The sequence below is a fragment of the Labrus bergylta genome, chromosome 1 (genome assembly GCF_963930695.1).
Source record: "Labrus bergylta chromosome 1, fLabBer1.1, whole genome shotgun sequence".
Taxonomy (NCBI): domain Eukaryota; kingdom Metazoa; phylum Chordata; class Actinopteri; order Labriformes; family Labridae; genus Labrus; species Labrus bergylta.
The window spans coordinates 23241559-23261320 of record NC_089195.1 but is presented as its reverse complement, the minus strand read 5'-3'; the positions used below and the strand labels follow the sequence as shown (position 1 = coordinate 23261320).

Below are 19762 nucleotides of genomic sequence, written 5' to 3'. Positions count from 1 at the left end.
CTATTTGAACACACACTCCATAGTGCATGCGGGCATACCGGCTCAGGCTTTGATGCAAAAACCTTAGCTAAGAAGCTAGATATGAGGAGGAGGGTAGGAAAAAATATGGGAGTATTTTGAGTGTCATGTTCGGAGCAGAGTTGATGTTTGTGGGCTTCAGGGCTGACTGGCTGACTGGCTGGCTGGCTGACTGGCTGGCTGAGCGCTGAGTTAGCGTTTCAGCACCATGGACAGATACCTGAGAGGCTGCACGAGCCAAGCATTAGCATTTCTTAAAGCTGTCCTCCACCTTTACACTGATCATTTACAGCACCTGGAATGCATTTGCATGGGATTATGTTTGGATATTGAAAAATAGTTGTATGATGAAAATTATTACACAAGGAATTGCAGGTCGTTTACTTTGTACAATACTGAAAATGACGTAAAATAATATATATCGACTAAAAAAATAAATAGTATAATTTATTTTAATTTGTATCTCAAAATCTGACAAATTTTACGTATGCCTCCAGTGTGACTTGAAAGTTTTACACGAGGAGATAAATAGCCTGAGACCAACCAATATTTTAAACGTATTTCATTTAAATAAATATTTAACTGATTCAATGTCACTTAAAAGTTCTTCTTATATATTTATCCTCTACCTTTTAAACTACGATAAAATGTCTTCAAATTGTTAAGCAGCCCTCCATGACACTGCTCCATAAAGCAAACAGCGCTGTCCTCGTGACAAATGAAGAGTATCAAAACGAGCGTTATTAATGAGACAGCGATGATGGTTCATCAATTAAAAGATGCTCCTGGTGAGTGCTTCTAATTTCCCCTAAATGAGCCATTCACTTAATACGTTAATAAGAGCGAATTATTAAATTACACATCGAATTATGAAAAGCAGATAATTATGAAGAGCGAGTTAAGCAGTCATTAGCCATCCCTGTTAATTACCGCTGGTCAGGGAGGGCTGCGCGTGAGGGTCTCATCGGGAATTGAAATTAACTTTATGCTGCTTGACAAGCGCGAGCCCTGCACACACAGACAGAGAGGAGGGAGACAGACAGAGAGGAGGGAGACAGACAGAAAATGAGACAGACGGACAGGCTCTCTACCAGACTGCTGCTGCTGCTGCTTTATTTCACATATTTGGCTAAAATCGATCTGGATTCTTTGATAGCGAATCAATGTGGCCCAACACTATAAACATACACACACACATACACACAAAACACACACACACACACACACACACACACACACAAAAGGCCTCAGCAGCACAATGAAAAAAAAATCGAAGGTCCCTTTTTTTTTTATATAATAAACATGTGAAGTAAACAGTTTACCTTAAAGCCACAGACACACGTGCTCACATCGTGCTCTATACATTGAAGCGTCCATATATGACAAGAGGCTTTCTTCCAAACGAAAGGGGCAGCGCTGTTTCCTTTTGTTATAATTACGCCCTCTGTTTTATTTTTCTCACTCCCCTGAACATTTCCCCCTCTTTCACAGGGATGCTGATGAAATTTTAATGAGGCCAGGGACTGTCGGAGCTCCGCCTGGGGACCCGAGAGTAGAATATTTTAACTGTACATTTACGCCAAGTGTCTGCCTTCAAAGACGCGACTGCTCTGAATTAGACGAGCCATAAAGCGAGCGCGCGACACACCATATAACCCTTTATTTATCATCTGTTGGGCTCTATATGCACCGCCAAAAATACTGTGCAACAACCAGTCACGTCACATGGCTGCTGCTTTGATGTTAAGCGGCAATCGCTATTTGATATTGTCGCCAATCAGTTGTTGTTGTTGCAATATTAATCAGCCATCAACAGTCATTAGTTTGTTAAGTGTTTTCCAAAAACTAATCGATGGGGCAGCAGTGGAGAAGGATGTCGGTGGGATACTTTTTGATACAGGATGGCATTCAAAGGAGGGGAAGCCACACTGGCTCGGCCAATGAAATAGCTCCATCCCTCTCTCCCTTTCTTTCCCAGCGCACTCTAATATAATCGCACGCGCAAACTCGTAGTAGCCACGCGCACATCAATAAACAGACGAGTTGATGCCAGGGGGGGGGTTGCTTATTATAAGTGAAGTTCAAATACTGAAACCGTTTTTAACAACGTTTTAACATTTCTGTTTTTTTTTTATTTTTTTTATTTAAGCCAATTTAAGACCGGATATGAAAACATCACAAACAAACGATAACGAAATTACCGAGATGACACTGAACTTTTGAAAGGACAAAAAGAAAATATTCAAAGGAAAAGGCCTTAATTTTAAAATGTGGCGTAAGAAATCAAGATGCGCTGAAAACATTTGGTACTGTCCAGACATGCGTAGACGAGAACTCGTGCCAAATTAAACATTTATGAGAAGGATGTATTCTGAATTTTGCTTTGATTTTGAGTGCTTTGAACGTCAAATATATATATTTTTTTAAATAAAAAAATTAAAATAAAAAAAGGCTTTCAAGTGCCATTTAAGGTGATAAATACTGAGATTTTAAGAAGTTAAGACATTTTAAAATTTGTATCAAAGAATATTTCAAATAATTTGAATTTCTTGAAAAAATTGAAACAGTCTCACTTGAATTATAAACTACTGGAAATGTTCCCAGTCTCCATGTGTAAAATAGCTCAGGGGCGTGATTAAATGTGGGTGATGAGAGGCCACAGTCACCCCTGACATGTGGCCAAAACCTAAAAAATGATTTCTGATGCATAACCAACTTTCTATATCTCCTCCAGTGATTTATGTTTTTTTTTGTACATATTTGTTATTAATCAAAACGTATATTTTTTGTTTAATTTCTATAGACTTCAGCATTATAACTATTGCTTATGTAGATATTAGATTTTTGCCTTACAGTTGATGTCTTTGTGTGAATACCTGGAATGTATTCTTCAACATGAATCAATATGAATATTCAAATGCTTTAGCTCGAGGCAAATAGCGTCTACACTCAGCTATACTGTTGCATTACCTCAAACATGGCGAGGGTCTTTCAGAATGTATCAATGCGTGTGTGTTTGGTGAATTTATCAACTTCGACACCTGTAAGGTGTATCAGTAAATATAATATAGTGTATATGTAATAATGAGAGTCCAGTCTAGGGAAGTTATCCAATAATGGAACAGAACCCATTGAGTGGCAAAAAATATTATTTATGCTTTGCAATACGTTTATTTGCAGCTAGGGGAGTATGACCAAAAGCTGTCACAAAATAAAAGAACCTCATTGAACGGTTACACTGGTGTGTCCATGTAGGCAAGAGGAAAAAAGTCTTTCAAGGATAACTGACTGCCTGTGAAAATAAAGACTTAAAGCGAATTAGATCTCCACATTTGTCACATGAATGAACAAGACGGTCGGTGGAGTTCATGGAAGTGACCAACATCTTTGTATAATTCATTTTTAAATCTTAACTTTTTGCTCTTTCTACACTTTATGGGAGGGATTTTAAGTTCATTAATCAGAAAGGCTAAGATACTAAGATCTCTATATACAAATGAGGGTAGATTTCTTTCCACAACAGTGCATCACAAAACACAGATATCGTCCAGTTTGTCGCCTTAAGACTGATCAGTACACAGCAGGGACAGCAGGATAATCTTCAGATAAATACTTCAACAGATTTTGTTTTACAAATTACTTTTGCTCTCCCTTCGTGAATTGGTTGCTACAAAAATGATTAAAAACCTACTGCATGTTTGTATATTATTTGTTTGAACATTTATGTAGCCTATACAAACTGCTGTCTTAACATTTTACATTAAAAATAAAGAAAATAAAGAAATACTAAAGGAGCGGACTCTCATTGGATCAAATGTCCAACTAAAAGTGTCACATTGATAGCGCAATAACATATTTATTCACAAAAACTGTATATTTAATCTTAATCTATACGAGTGGGTCTGATCAGTATATTCTTTCAGGGAATACAGACCAGGACCTTTGACATTAGATTGGCAGATCTTAATCTGTGGATTACTCATAACGTGTGTGAATACACAAGCTATTAACTAAATGTCCTCATCATTTAATTCAGTGTTCTCAGTTATATGTTATGACCTAATGTGTAAATTGATGGCATCAAAGTGCCTTCAGTCATCAAATATTAACAACAGGGGGAGGATATACACTTTTATGAACCGCCAGGTCTCCCTACATGTGCTGCCTTTTCACCCGATCTTAATTTTTTTGCAGACGTAGAGGTTTAAACTCACTCCTTTTGAGAGGCTGTTTTGGTGTTCCGAATGAGTAAGCTGTAGACCTGGTAGAGATTGGACCTTAATGAGAAGGTGGTAGATCTGTCTGCTGGATGTGTGTTCATTGGGCTTTGACAGCCGGGCTCTGTTGCAGATCTATTAATCATACCCACAAGGAGTGCTGGTCTCTCTCTCTCTCTCTCCCTCTCTCAGTCTCTCACTCACTCCCTCAGTTTTCAGTTTATACAGAACAGAATCATTTACATAAAGTCCTTAAGGCAAATAACTGTTGGGGGCTCTAATTTATATCTGATCGAAAATTAGCCGTCATTATGCGCGCCATTAGCTGCGTCTTTAATGTGCTTCTAAGCACCATTTGTCAAGCAGCTTGTTAATATCCTTCAAGTCTTTAAAGTTGAGAGCTCATTAAAGACTGCTGGGCCTGCTCTTGATGCCATTTCATAAAATTCAGAGGGAGGGGACAGAACATTTTAAAGTTTTTAGCATTGATATTGTCCAAAATATGAGTAGAGAATGGGCTGCTTGTGCATTGTGCTTTCTTTTTTTAAAGACTAAAATAAGGAATACACAGTTTGTTAGACATACACTTTAAATAAATATAGGCAAAACTATCACTTTGCTAAAGTCTAATTAAAGATTTCCCTACAATATGATCCCACCAACAGAAACATCTAGTAAACTGCTTTTTTGTGAATTTTTCTTTTGCCCGTGTGAAACCTTGAACTGAAAGCAAATTGTTTTTGGAATGCACACATCTGATAGGTAAACGGAGCCCTTGATGTAAACCCTGTATGCTGAAAAGCCATCCCATATCTTTGCTTTACCCACGGCCCAATCTTTTCCTATGGGTAATGGGAGTTATGCTGCTTTATTATTGGTTAGAACTCCAGTGTCCTTAGTCTTTTTTCCCCTCCTGCAGTATAACAGATTCCTCCAGGCTAAAGCAATAAAGAGAGTAATTAGAATGCTAAAGACAGATGTAAATAAAGGGAATGAGACAGTGGTGAGGGATGAGGCGTCGAGGTCACACACTCTCATCAAAAACCCAGTTGGTAGCAAATGACACAACGTTCAGTGCCAGAGGCCCGGGGCTATGACTGCAAACCAGAGGACATAATGGACTAAATTATGGCCTCAATGGCTATGCATTGCAAAGCACCAATAAGGACACACACACACACACAGACACACAATATCAAACCCCAAACACAGATCTACTGTATGGTCGGATTATATCTATCCAAAGAATTACGTAATGTATGCACATTATACAGCATACCATATCAAAACAACATGCTGATATCAAGCAGTGTGATTCAGTCTTCATTCCCCCCCACCCCCCATCCTCATTAAGGTTGTGGACTCTAATTTTTAAATTTTCTGACCAGGAAAATTACAAGACTATTTTTCACATATATATATTTTTTTCAATTATGGCATTGTCTGCAGATTTCTGATGTACATAAAGCTACTAAGAGGACCTTTTATTTGGTGTTGATTTTGGCGACCCCTGTGGACAAAGCAGTATGTCTTACCGTAAAATCCGGTGTATAAGACGCACTTTTAATACCTATTTTTTTCGCCTTTAAAGTTGGCTGCGTCTTATACACTGGTGCAACCAATACACCAGTATAAAATACTGAAACACGTGCCCTCATTACAGCGGGGCAGCAGCCACTATCTCTGCGACCTGATACGATTAAAAACCCATCCCCATTCCCTGTGTATTGAAAGCTGAGTGCACGCTGTGCTGGGAAAGACGGCGACACAGACCAGGCTGGCTGCGCGACTTTTTCCACATCTTTTCTTCCTCACGAGGTCATAATCATGCATTTGCAGAAAACAGTGGTCTATTTTTTCAGTAAATAAACATTGTGGAGGGCTTTTTTGATTGAAAGAGTCCTATATTAAAATTAAAGAGTGACCAGCGGAGTCGGACAGTGCGACTCGCAAGCTAGGACTCTGTGCCTCACAACTTTCCCTGCAGGCTGAGAGCTCAACTACCGTACTGTAGCTAGTAGGAGTGCAAACTCCCGAAACTTTAAGAGCGACACAGCTGCACAGAAACTGCACGTTGTAGACATCGCTGAACACAATATAAATCGTCACGCAGGAAAACAGTTTAAACTTTTTTTTCTCTCTAAGAGACCTTAAAAACAGGGTGCGTCTTATATACCGGTGAGACTTATATTCCGGATTTTACGGTATCTCTGCCGTTTTTGTCCTGTACTTATGTATAATAGGGTTTTTTTCTGACCTACAATCTCATCCTGTTTTATTTTAAATGTCTAATGTATCACTCACTGTAAAACCTTTCCGCAGAAAATTGTAAATGAAGACAGTTATTGATATGCTGTTAATATCATTTGACATAGTAGAGCCTTTGGCAGCGGTTGCAAGGATTCAAACAACAACATAGAAGTGGACCGTTTTGCTGCTGATGGTCATGTTTGCTGTTGTGGGTCATATAGCGGTGCCTATACTAATTTCAGTCTTTTTCTTATCCTTCTAAAAGAAATCCTCACAGGAGCCTCAATTTGTGTATTTATTTATTCAATCATAATATTCATAACAAACTTAGGAACATAAAATGGGAAAAATATCATTCTTTTTTTGATCATATTGGTAGAAAATGAAGATATTTGTGTGCAGACAGACCCCAGCTAACATCCTCCCTAAACTCTATACACTTGAGATTACACACATGAAGAGGGGGTAAGGCTAATTCAAATATTTGCATTATTGAAAATACATCAACTACTAGAATGCCATCGTATTTAACAACATAAGACATTAATAAATTAGCCAAATTCTTAGTGACAGTATAAATCATCATTTATACTGGGCGTCAAGGGGCTTTCTTTGAGTTCCAGACACAAGGAAGAGGTCAGCAAAGCAGCAAAGGTATTGATATTCCAACTATTAATTGTTAGTAAATCCAGCATACCATCTACCTGCCTATCTGCCTACCAACCTACCGAGTCAATTGTAGGAGTTGATCATCAGAATAAACTGTTCTGTTGTTCCTCTAGAATTAAGGGGTGATTCTATAATGGCAGAATCTTGTATCATGTGTTATATTTTGGACATTATAAGACATGAAAGATTGAGATAAGGATGCTCACATTATACCGCAGATTTTTCAAGAAGGTCCTGTATTGGTGTGAACTCCACATAGTTTAAAAGTACAGAAACTGAACCTTTAGAGGACAAAACTCACATCCACTCAGTGCCCCATTAAACTGTTCTACACAGTTGGGATCTGGTGTTGTTAATGAGCCCCCTCTATACGTTTCCTCAGCTTCACATACTCAGTGCTTTATATCTGTTCATCTCTCTTTTATGTCCCTCAGTTTGTGAGAGACATAAATCACTACATTATCCACTGCACATTATGCAAAGAAGCATACTGCATATGGAAGTAGTGTAGTGTGGAATATTAATGTTATAGATGTTTTTTTTCTCTCTTGTTGTATTTATTTGTATTAGTCCTTTATGAGCTAATTAAAACCCAATTGTAGACTCGTGTAGTCATAAATTAAAAGTTGTAAATGCAATATGTAGAGAGAAGTGGATGAGAAGAGCAAGATCTTCAAATTGGAATTATGGCACAGATCATTTTATCAGTATATTGATGTATGTTGTGGCAAGTTTTTGAGTCCTCTGCAAATTAGATTGAGAAACATTTTAGAGCTAGAATAACCTCAAAGGAGTGTATGACTCTGAGTATTACACGCCTTACAAATGAAGGTATTTTACCAAATTTGAGAAAACGTTTTAAAAACATACAATATTGCCTTTAAAGGGTCTTTCTCATTGGCTCCCCTCAACTAGTGATAATAAAGAAGAGGCTTCTAGATAAATGGCACAGAAAGATCTCTGACTATAACACTATTAAACAAAATATAGTCTCTAATCAACCAACATGTATAACAACTTATATCTTACAATGTCATGAATTTAAGTTGATAAGCTATTTCTGTAAAGTTATAGCTCCAGCATAACGTTTTAGCTCCAGGTACAGTATCTGCAGTGAAGCTCCATTAACTCTGCTGATAAGTGTTCTCACATGTTCTTGAAGAAGCCAGGCGGATGGTCTATAGAAATGATTTACATGATAACAAACTGTACCGTGGTCTCATGTGTTTGTTGCAAACCATCACTGGAAGTTTCTCTCCTTTTGGTAAAGCTGACAAGCCAGGGAGCTAGTGCTGGGGGGATACCTGTGATCGCAGTGGCTGTGCTGTGAATTTTGGCATTCAAACCAAGTTTCTGACCTCTAGTCCTAGAAGTTGTTGGCTTAATATGAGTAAAATATATTCAAACTTTATACCCTTTGTTGTTAGTATCCTCCATGCTATGTTGGCTTCGCCTAGCAACATGCACAGGCCTACCAGCGCTCAGCTGACAGTGATGTAAGACACCACTGTGCTTCTGTAAACACAGAATAGCAGAGAATTAAAGATCAGTTCCATGAATTGTCCATTTATCTCCAATACCCGAGCTAGCTTTTAGAGCCAGGATATACAAGATATCTGATAACAGGTTCGGATCGGTGGAACCCTTACCTACATGGAGACAGAGCTGTCTGTGAGGTGGCTTATCTACGGTGCTGCTTAAGGGAAAAAAATAGCAGGGGAATGTGAAAAAAATTAATGAATTCATTTTGGATCGCATAGCGATTAACGTGTTCTTGCTGACAGCCCTAATTTAAAAGCTTTCTTTAAGGTGTAAAAATACAGATAAGAAAATTAATACCATATATGTAAATGTTTGAATTTACCACAAAATCGTGTACGAATATTAACAAATACAACAATTGCAGAGCAGTGACATAATCTAAATAATTCATATGTAAATCTTAACATTACACCGTTTCTTACCCACTCGTGTTTTACAGAAAACCTCCAATCTTTTTCACTGTCACATTTATGACTTTGCCGTATCATTTGTGTGTACTAAAACTGTAATTGCAAGATTTCTGACAGCACTGAAGGCAGCCTTTAATGGCCTTTTCACTGGTACTGATTGCAGGCTGCCAATCATGCTGGAAATGAGCCATCAGACAAATTTAAGACAGATATTTCAATGTAGGGATTGCTTCAAAAGTAAAAGAAACAGACGTCATTCAAAAATGGACTAAGATAGAGATTCCTACACTTAATGAAACATTTCTTGTAATCTTTCTGAATTGATTTTCAATTTTAACCATGACAATAAAAGACAATAAGACAATATACCAAAATATCTTTTGACCATCAAGTTTGTAGGCATTATGTTATCAAGAGATGTGTAGCCTTTTAATTGCTGATGACAAAAGTTATATGATCTTGTGATGCAAATACTTCAGTGGAAGTAATGTCTGTGCAGGTTGGTGCCATCCTTTATATTAGATTATACTGTGCTGTTGAAATGTGTGCTTCTGAGGTGCCTTTGCGAAAGGTTGATTACACTGGATATATTTCACCTGCCGCTCTGGGCTATTATTGCTTGAGATACCGACTATAGTAAGAACCCTGATGGAGCGATCCTAAATGGTCATCGTCCCTGGTAAAACCATATAAAATGATTCAATGCGAGCATAAAGAAATGTTAATGATCGTCAAAGACCTTTGTGTTGGATGGCTTTCCTTCCAGTTACTCTCTCTTTCTCATTCTCTGCTGTCCTTTTTATTTCTTTCTCTCTCTGAGAACAATGAAAGAGTGAGCATGTGAAGATTTCGCAAATCCCTGAGACCATTTGAGGAAAATAAAACCATTTTATTGACAAAATGAATAAAAATCCAACCCCCAAAAAATAACCCTGCTGAAACCCCCAAAAGATATCCCATAAGCATGCTACTCTAAACTGCTAATATTGACAGTGAGCTGTGCTGGGGAGATGCCTGTGTATCTCTGTGGCTGTGCTGTGAAATGTGGCACTCAGACATAGTTTCTGACCTCTATATAGCAGTGTGAAAGGACCTCAACAGCTGTAAACAACACTGCAATCAGTGTCCCATCTGCTCCCATGTCCCACTTGTGTAGATGCCTTTTTGCCATTTCTTTCACCCTCTGCCAAGTGGCTGCCTCAGGACATCTAACCCAGAGAAAAGAGCTGATTTACCCAAGGAGGAAAGAAGCAAACTAGATTTCTGAGTGGGTTTGCTGACAGGGAAACTTGGTTGTGGCAGAATTTAACCAAGTTAGAACAAGTATATTATGCATAATAAGCCCCTTTACAAAAATAACAGGTCATCAAAATGTGGTAAATCCTATTTTTTGGGATAAATTCCTGGGGAAATCTGTGATCTCTGAGACTAACAGTAAAACCTGAAGTGATTTGCTCAAGCAGTTAAAGCCTTGCCCACACTGTATGCAAACAGATGTTGATTATGTGACCGACCCCACAAATATGACAAATAATGATGGATTTAACAGATTTGATCTTATAGTGTATGGAGAGCAAGAATATGACCAAAACAGCCTCCCACAAACTAACAGCTTCCATTCAAAAACAATCGGACTCCTGACTCTCAAAACCGGAAACATCACAAAATCTCTTGTGGTAAAAAACAATCACAAGTGAGCAAATACAGCGGTGGATTGGCAGGATGAATCTGTGATAGGAGAAACACTATGCGTGAAATAGTTGAGATGGCACTAACATGGGCTGTATATGTAGCATTAGCTAGGGTTGAGTAAAATGTATTTTACTTTGGTTTTTGTGTGTCGTTACTATGGTTTTTTTGCTTCCCAATTGGAAATCATTTATTTTTAGTGTCAATCCACAGACAGCTTTTCTGTCCTCAGGGTTCCCCACACACAACATGAAATATTGAACATGTCAAAGAGTATAAGATGCGACTTTCAGAATAGATGTCCAGTAGATGTCGCACTACTACTACTGATGTCTTCAACCTTATATTACTTAGAATATATTTGATATGCTGTATTAATGTTCAAAATGTTGCATATTATGTCTTAAATATTTTAAATCTGTGCATTAATGATGTTCTTCCAAAAAGATGGGCTCACTCTTAGCATACCTAACAGGACAGTAAAATCGGGCAAGATAATCTATGGAACCATCAAAAAAATCAGGAGATTCTTTACTTTTGTGGGAAGGGGGGAATCGGACAGAATCCGCCTGATTATCTTGTAGTGTGCACCCAGCTCAAGTGGTTCTTACATGTTGATTTAACCACTATTTACCCCTGTTAGGGGTAATGATGCTTCACAAGGATTAGATGAAGTGGTTTCCTGAGCTTCATCCACTTCAAAAGTAAGTGGTGTGACTTCTTCTTTGTGTAGAGCCCACTCAGAGGACTGTCAAGTGAGTTTAGAATGGCTGTAATCGGGTGCGTTCGTGTATTGAGGAATATTGAAAAAGTTTAAAACATCAAAGTCATATTAAAAAATAAAGGTAGCTGTTAAACCATCTGGACCTGGGGACTATTGGTAGAAGAGAATAGGCTTGCCAGAGTTTTATAAAAGTTGAAGGTTTGTAAAAAATCATATTTCTGGCTTGAGGTAAGTTTTTTAGGGAGACAGTCTTTAGAAAATCATCAGCTTCTTCTGGTGATCAGTAACCTTCTAGTTTTTTAAAATAATGCTATTGAGCAAACTCCTGCTAATTCATCACATCCATGCACATTTTTCTCAACCTTGCAAATTTGGCCCATTACCACAACTTTTATGAAAACTTGACAAATAAACCTATTTTCCCAGATATGCAATGTGTTGTACAAAAACAGTGTAACTCCCATTGAAACTTCTTTAAAAGCAGGCCACAACAACTGAGCAATGGTCATTAGTGTAAACCTTTAGCAATGCTCCTATATCTCTATGTTTTTTTTTATTATGGAAGGTTACTTGTTGAGGTTATGTCTTGTGTTTAAGAAATCGCTGATATCTGATGGGGTCTAGAGGCCCAGATGTATGAGGAAAATATTCCATGGGTGTTTTATATTCTCTCATTTGGGCGAGTTGCAATTATTTTTTCAGCTCATCACTACTTTATTCCCGATACTCTAGATTCCTGATTCCTAAGAAGTGCATGCAGAAATCCAAGAGTGCTGTTGGTTTCCAGAAAAGGATAAATTTACCAAACTTAATTATAAATTCCTTGTTTTTTTAGTGTTACATTGTTAATTTGCCATTTTGCTTAGGGTAGGGAACATCTGATGTATTGGATTTTTGTTGAATGATGTTGAATTGATTAGATGGATAAAAAGAATAAATGCATAGCTGGTATCCATGGCTTCTTTGTGAAATCATTCTGATTGAAATATTGAGAGAATGCTAACCATAGGTAGACAATTAAATAATTCCCAGGTTCAAATAAATAATGGACGACCCATTCTTGGCTAAGGTCTCAGGTAATGCAGCCAGGACACGCTGTGTGGTTTTTGTAGTTAATATTTATAATTATGAAGATGGTCAAGAATACATGCAGCCCTTGTCAGCTCTATGCAGAGAGGTCATTGTGCCTCAATCAGTCAAGGTTTCTCTGTTCTCCAAATAATTGCCTTATGTTTCTATAATGAAAGTATAACATCTTTACAAGCTCTCCTTTCAGGGGTGGGCTGAGGCAAACTTTGTATTCTGTATGCATAATCCATGTATAAATATGCCTCACACCAGAGCCCTCTGTTATGTGATTTGAGTGGGGGTCAGAGCCACTTGTATTCCTGTGGGTGGGATTGTGGAATTGCCGGTTTGATTGGAGTATTATCCCTACATGAGGGCCCTCCAGAACTCCTATCTGTTGTTCCCCCTACTCATTTACTTTATCAGTGCACTGCTGTAATATACATAATTCAGACAACCAGGGAATGTCTTTGGGCTCCGAACCACCTGCTGGCTTTTATTAGCTAATTAATGGTGATTTATCAGAGCTGCTAATTTGAGTGGGGCCGCTTGCCTTCAGGAGTCTCAGAACACTGCATGAATTCTGATGGTAATTATGCTTATTTGATGGGCAGTTTGCTAAAACAAAAAGTTCTGTCTTTTCTGCCCCAAAGGGATGAAATTTCTGGTCTTACAAAAGACGACCTTGTGCGATTTTTTTCCCTGTCTCATTAAGGTCTCACACACAGTTCATTTTAATACTTAAATTCAAAACAGCTTTTTTACCTTTTCACCTGTAAATGTGCGTCCTTGGGAAGGTCTTTTATGATGACCTTATTTTTCAAGAATATTTACTGTTCAAGGACCAGATAATCACCAAAGGTTTAAGACTGGAGGGATTTGGGCAGCCTTAAATTTACAATACAACGCACACTTTAACATCCACCCAATTGTGCCTTTAATTAATAAGGATTTTTTATTTTATTTTAGGTAATAATAAACCACTGTCTCTAAGGGTGAGGGAATGCAAAAAAGGGGTGCATACAATTAACAACTTAGCAGACAATGCAGATATTTAAGATTATTATTTTCTGAAGCTGACACTTCTTTTTCGTGTTTGTGACAGGTAATGCTTTCAGCATTAAAGCGTAAATATCAATGTGATTAAGGTCTGAAATGAATGCATTATCTCATTTTCAATTGCATTAATCCATGGTAATGTCTTCCTGCAGCCAAAGTGATGAAAATAAACACCTTTGAATGGCTTAAATTTACATTAAAAAACTCCGACAGCTCAGATGATGACTCAAAGTATTTTCCACCTCTTAACATCAAACATTTCACTTTTTTGCCGTTCTCTTTAGCCATTAACTTGTTGATCTATCAGAAGTTACTGATTATATTCCAAAAATAAAAAGCAAGGTGTTTTTTTTAAAAAAATCTAAACAGGAAGTAAATCAAACTTAACTTATGACAGTACTAAAAACAAAATAAAAGCATAACAAAACTCATTTCAAATGCAAAAATTAGAACTAAAATGTGATTCATTGAGTTCAACAATTGAAATTCAGCGATGAATGGTGGTTTAAATACGTTATGTTTGACATCCCTATAGTGACAAATGATTGAAAGCGCGGGAAAAATAACTGCAAGTCAGCATTCAGTCAACAAGTCCTAAATACAGAATTTGAAAAAAAAAAACTGTGATGTCTTCGGGAGCGACATATTCTCTGAACAACATAACTGAAAAAAACCTTCTTATGGAGCTAAAGATCAGGAGATCACCAATCGCCTGTTGGTTTTATCCTCTGGGGACCAGGAACATATAAACAGATTTAATTTCGGCAATCCATCAAATAGTTGTGGAGATACTTATAATATTGTGGAATGATTATCGGACTGCCCATGGCATCCCTGGAGTCATACTGTGAGGCTAAAACTTAAAGCTAAAGAGAACCAGATTTCTACGGAGAAGTCTACGGCTAAAAACAGCACATTTAATAGAGATGTTTAAGATGGTGAAATCAGCATTTGGGTTTGTAAAGTTTGCCTCTTACTTCCCTTTTCACATAAACTCATCTTTAAACATTGAACATGCTGAAATGCTTTCAAGAGAATGCTTCATTTCACCTTCTACTATTCAAGATATTTGACAAGACCTGTCATATCAACAGAGATGCAGTATGGTATCAGATGGCCGATTGATGTTTTCTGCCCTCTGCTTGCATATCCTTGGGGAAATGCTGTAGACTCTTATTCTTTGCCGAAGCAGGCTAAATCCCATAAGGCACATTGAAATGTAGAAGTATGAAACACTATGTCAAGTCATTTGGCATGTCAGAAATTAGAATGTGAAAAAAAAAAAAGATATATCTGCCAGCAAACACCTTTTTCCAGATCTTTTCATCCCAATTCAAATAAAATTCAAAAAAGCAGGTTAAATGGTAATATCACACAAGCAAGCAATGGTGCCTCCAGCAACACGCGCCATTAAAAGAGTTTGCAGCGCAAGGTGCTGCAGCTCTTTCTGCAAAAGACTGAAGTGTCTGCTCAGTGGGAATTGAACAAGAATTCTTTAAACGCTGTTTGATGTTGAAAATCTCACAACTTCTGAACACATGGGTTATAAAGACAAAACACATGTAAACTTAATGTGTCTGTCATCCAGTCAAGAGTTTCATTTTATACATTTATTCTTGTCAAAGCACAATAATGCACTGACAAAGAAGCTCAATTTGAAAACAGACACAGAGGCTTAGTGTAAAGACCTGTTGATAGTATTCATTTGACACGGCTTGCAGAGTCGATGACGATACGATTCAAGATCTCTACATCAAAGCTGGGATATGTCTATGTAATCCCAGCACTGACCCAGAGAGGTCACAGTGTGCGTGTGCGTGTTTGTGTGCCGTTTCTGTTTGTGTGTACACAATGGACCTCTGGTAGAGACAGGCCACCTCACACCCTCTGGGGATAGAACCTTCAGTATAAAAATACACTATTCACAGGGACCTCAGCAATTGTACCACAAGGAGAAAAGGACCAATCCTTTCCTCTTTGTAACAACACACACAGATATATACACACACTCAAAACTCAAGCTAGGTTTGATGGGGGGGGGGAATGGAAATAAGCGCCTCTGTGCCCATGAATGCTATCATTTCATTCCTCTACTTCGAAGGCTCCAGGGATCTCTGAGAAGGAGTAGAAGCAATAAGTTCACTTTACTGAATTAATGCTGTAATTCTTTATCAGGAGAGCCTTGGCATTACCTTGAACCGGGCTGGTTTTATGCAAAATGGTTTCAAGCCTAGTCCTTTTTTTAAAATGATGTTCCTAATTTGTTGGCTCACTTTAAATTATTAATCTCTTTTATATTCAAGTACTTATTACGTGTCATAAGTATGTATCTATGGGGTGAGATTTAATAGCATCTACTGGACCTAAGGAAAAGAGCCAGTGTAGGAATGCTATTAAATATTGATAATTAGCTAAATATTTGCCTTGGCACCTACTCTGAGCCAACATGCCAATCGAAATGGGAAAAAATGCAGTGGTCACTGAAGACACACAGTTAGAAGTTCACATGAACTCACTGGCAGAAGTTTACAAATCAATTAGAAAAGAACGCAGAGACTTTGACATCCAGGAGTTTATACGGATGGCTGCCAACATTTAATTATTGTCTCTTGTTACTTGAGGTTACTTGAGGTATTAAGTCTGTGATTTTTTGGGCCCAGACTGAAACATATTAGTTAATGTATATTGATATAATTATAATCCATATCATTGAAATTCCCCAGAACAGAAGCTGTACTGTTGTATTGCTAGTTGCTCAGATTTCTCAGATAAGAAACATTCTGATACAAGGGACTGTCAATTGTTTTTGTGTTTTCTGAGCTTAAGCGTTGTGCAGCATTCACTGAAAAAACACATTTACTTTGTGTTTGATGTCTTATGTGTATGTTTTTGTGTGCATTTCTTCAAGTTCAATATTGGATGAAGTTTTATGTTTTAACATCAATACTGACTATCAATTGAAGTTTTCGCAATGGTATTAACATTTTCAAACAATTTATATGTGAACAACGACTATAATTTAAAAAAGTACATTAGGTTTGAAAAATAAAATAACACTACTGTTGAGTAACAGATGATAGAGGATATGTTGTTGTAGGTGCATGACTAGGTACTTTCACTTATGATGCCTGACCAATTATTACAATATATCATTTATCAGAAAATGTGGTGCCATAATTGCTTGTTAATTTACCTTATTGACAAAGAAAGAAACAGGAGGTAAGCTTAGCCTTACTTATTTATACCAAGGGTTTGAGATTGGATCATTCTTAAATGTGGGATTCAGGTTAAAAAGGTCAAGCTATAGTGAGTGGACCTACTACTTGACATTTTACTGGGAATTATTATTGTTTCCATGTTTGCATTGTTGTAGTATTTTCAAATAAAAATATCAGCCCTAGCCTTGATGATATTCAATTAAATGTTACCTTCATGTTTATGTTTTGTCGAAGACCAAGAACATGCCAGAAGAGACAAAGAAGTCCATGTAAATGTCATTCAAAGGGACCTCTATGCAACAGGAAAAATGGAAGAGTCAGCGCTATGCATCATCTATCCATCCATCAGTCAGTCCATCAGACATACCACTGAACCATCTGCCAGCCTCCCCCATCCTGGGCTGAACCCCCACAGCCACCAGCCAGGACGAGGCTCTCCCGGGGCCTGATGTGCTAATGTGAACCTTTGTGGTGCCGAGCTAAGTGGATAGCTAGATGGTTGAACTGTGTCCCTACCTTAGCTATGGTTTACTGCTTAAAAACCACAAAGAAAAACTGTTAAGATAATTCAGTCATTCATTGGTCTTGCATTAAGGTGATGTACATATTAATTTAGAAATCTAACAACATATCAATAAGGAATTCCCTTATGTGTCATTAAGGTCATGAATCAAGCATTACATTCTTAGATATCTATCGATCAGATTTTTTGTAGATCTTTTTTAACCCTAAAAAAACAAATTAAAACCTTGCAACAGAGCTCTGCAAGGCGTCTTCTGCACAATTCAATTAGACATTATGTTACACTGCAATCTATTCATTTGAGGCACCCAGTGAGGCAGCCAGTGGGAGTGTATTGATTGGAGTGTGTCATGTGTGGAAGCGGGAGAGGGGTGGCCACGCTTTTTTGCTTAATGGACTGAAATAAGAGAGGCGGGAATGGGCTTTGATTAGGGAACACTGGCAGGGGCATCTAGCATCCCCTCCCAATAGATACTCTGAACCCCCCTCTGCAGAACATACCCTTCCATGCATTTTAACATGGAAGATGCCCCCAAACACACGTCCTATGCATTCACACATATAACAACAGACATGCAGTCTCTCAACCATGCACACACTGAAACACACACACTAAGACACACAGTAGGAGGGCAGAGGAGAATGGGGGGTTGGGGGGGGGGGTGGGGGGGTGGGGGGGGGGGGGGTGGGGGTAGAGAAGAGGATGAAAAAAAAAAAGGGAAAGGAGTGCTGGGCTCCCGGGGTCTCAGCTGCTGCTGCTAGGGTGCTGCCTGCTCCTCGCAATGAGTTGCAACTGTCAGTTTACTTTATCTCAGGCTTTTCATCATTGCACAGAGCCCGGTTGGAGGAAGCCACCTGAGAGTCTTAGGAATTTGTTGGCTACAAGTCATTAGCAAACACTGCTGAGATGTGCCGGGGCCAGAGATGTGCGCGGGGTACTGCCGCAGACAAGTGTGTCCCTTTAACCCTTGATAGGCTGATTGGCACGGCAGCTTGGCTTTGATGGCGGGATAATTACATGCAGACTGGATGATGCCGGGCAGGTCATACATGCTTAGCGGTGCAGGTAAAGAAACAAGGGAGTGATGGGAATGAAGGCATGTGGAGAACATTAAAAAGTGAAAGCAGGTATTTTCTTTTCCTCCCAGTTTGAATCTAGCTGCACTCCTACAGTGAGATGAGCGTGACTATAACAGACTATAACAGACACGTTTACATTGATGAAGTTACTAGGTCAAAAAAGGAATAAGCGTCTTAACTATTTCAACTGATTCAGAGTAATATAACTTATTTAATTTGATTATTTTTCAACACCTTTATTTTTTTTTTACAAAAGTCCTCAAAGAAAACATGAACAGTAATGAACAGTAATGGGAAGAATGTTTGAAAAAAAAAATGTGTCAATTAAAATAGCATATTTCTAGCATTAAGAGACATGCTTTTTAATGCTCTTTTTCTGGCCACAGACCTTCATGATGATATTGCCTAGAGGGATAGGTAGTGATATGATTGGCAGACAAGAGCTGATTCATATCAAAACATGTGAACCAATCAGAAACAAGACCCAAATTTCAAGAATATGCTGCCCATCCAGGTGTAAAGCCAGCTCTTTTTTAAAGCCACCTTCACCCTAAATCATGTTGTCACCAGCTGATACCTGCATGATAAATACAGACATGATGATATTAAACAGATAAAAGTCAAAGCAGCGTCTGAATCAAAGTAACCATACCCACTAAAATATCAACATTTTAAGAGCTCTTTCAATGTCAAAATTAGAAAAACTTGTATAAAACTATACTTTTAAAGACTGAATTGTCTTCCCATTTGTACAGTGGATCTCCATGGTGCACAAACACATTAATCAAATGCTTTCTTCTTTATACTGAGACTCTGCATAGGGATTTAGTGTGTTTTACACCAAGATAATACATTTTTTAATCTCTCTGCGGGTCACTATCGGCCCGGACCGGTGAAGGGGTATGATTCCAGCGGATTATGGGTCTGCTGTGATCTGTTTCTCCACTTTCTGCCACACACACGATTTGGCGGTAGCGTCGTCTTTGGTCATTTCCAATTCAACATCAGAATCTGCAATGATGGCTGATGCTCTGCGTGTATGCACTGACATCAAGAGACAGTTCCACCTTGACAAGAAAATATTGTGACGTTTTAATCTCCCGAGATCTTGTGGCACGAGGCATCACACCCCTGATGTTTACATAAGACAGCTAGGGTGATAATTTTAATGTTTTTAACAGGTGTTAAAGAATGACCTTATTTTAACACACACAAATATTAACTTGCGGTGAAGAATGTTATTTTTAGCAATGTGATAGATTATCCAAACTAAAATATGGCACAAGTGAACAATCC

General features: G+C 38.2%; 1 long non-coding RNA gene across 1 annotated transcript in view; it reads right to left on the bottom strand.

Moving 5' to 3' along the window:
* Window positions 1-19762, bottom strand: part of LOC114918949 (uncharacterized) — a 197576-nt gene that overhangs the window by 136509 nt on the left and 41305 nt on the right. The gene's annotated exons all lie outside the window — the stretch shown is intronic.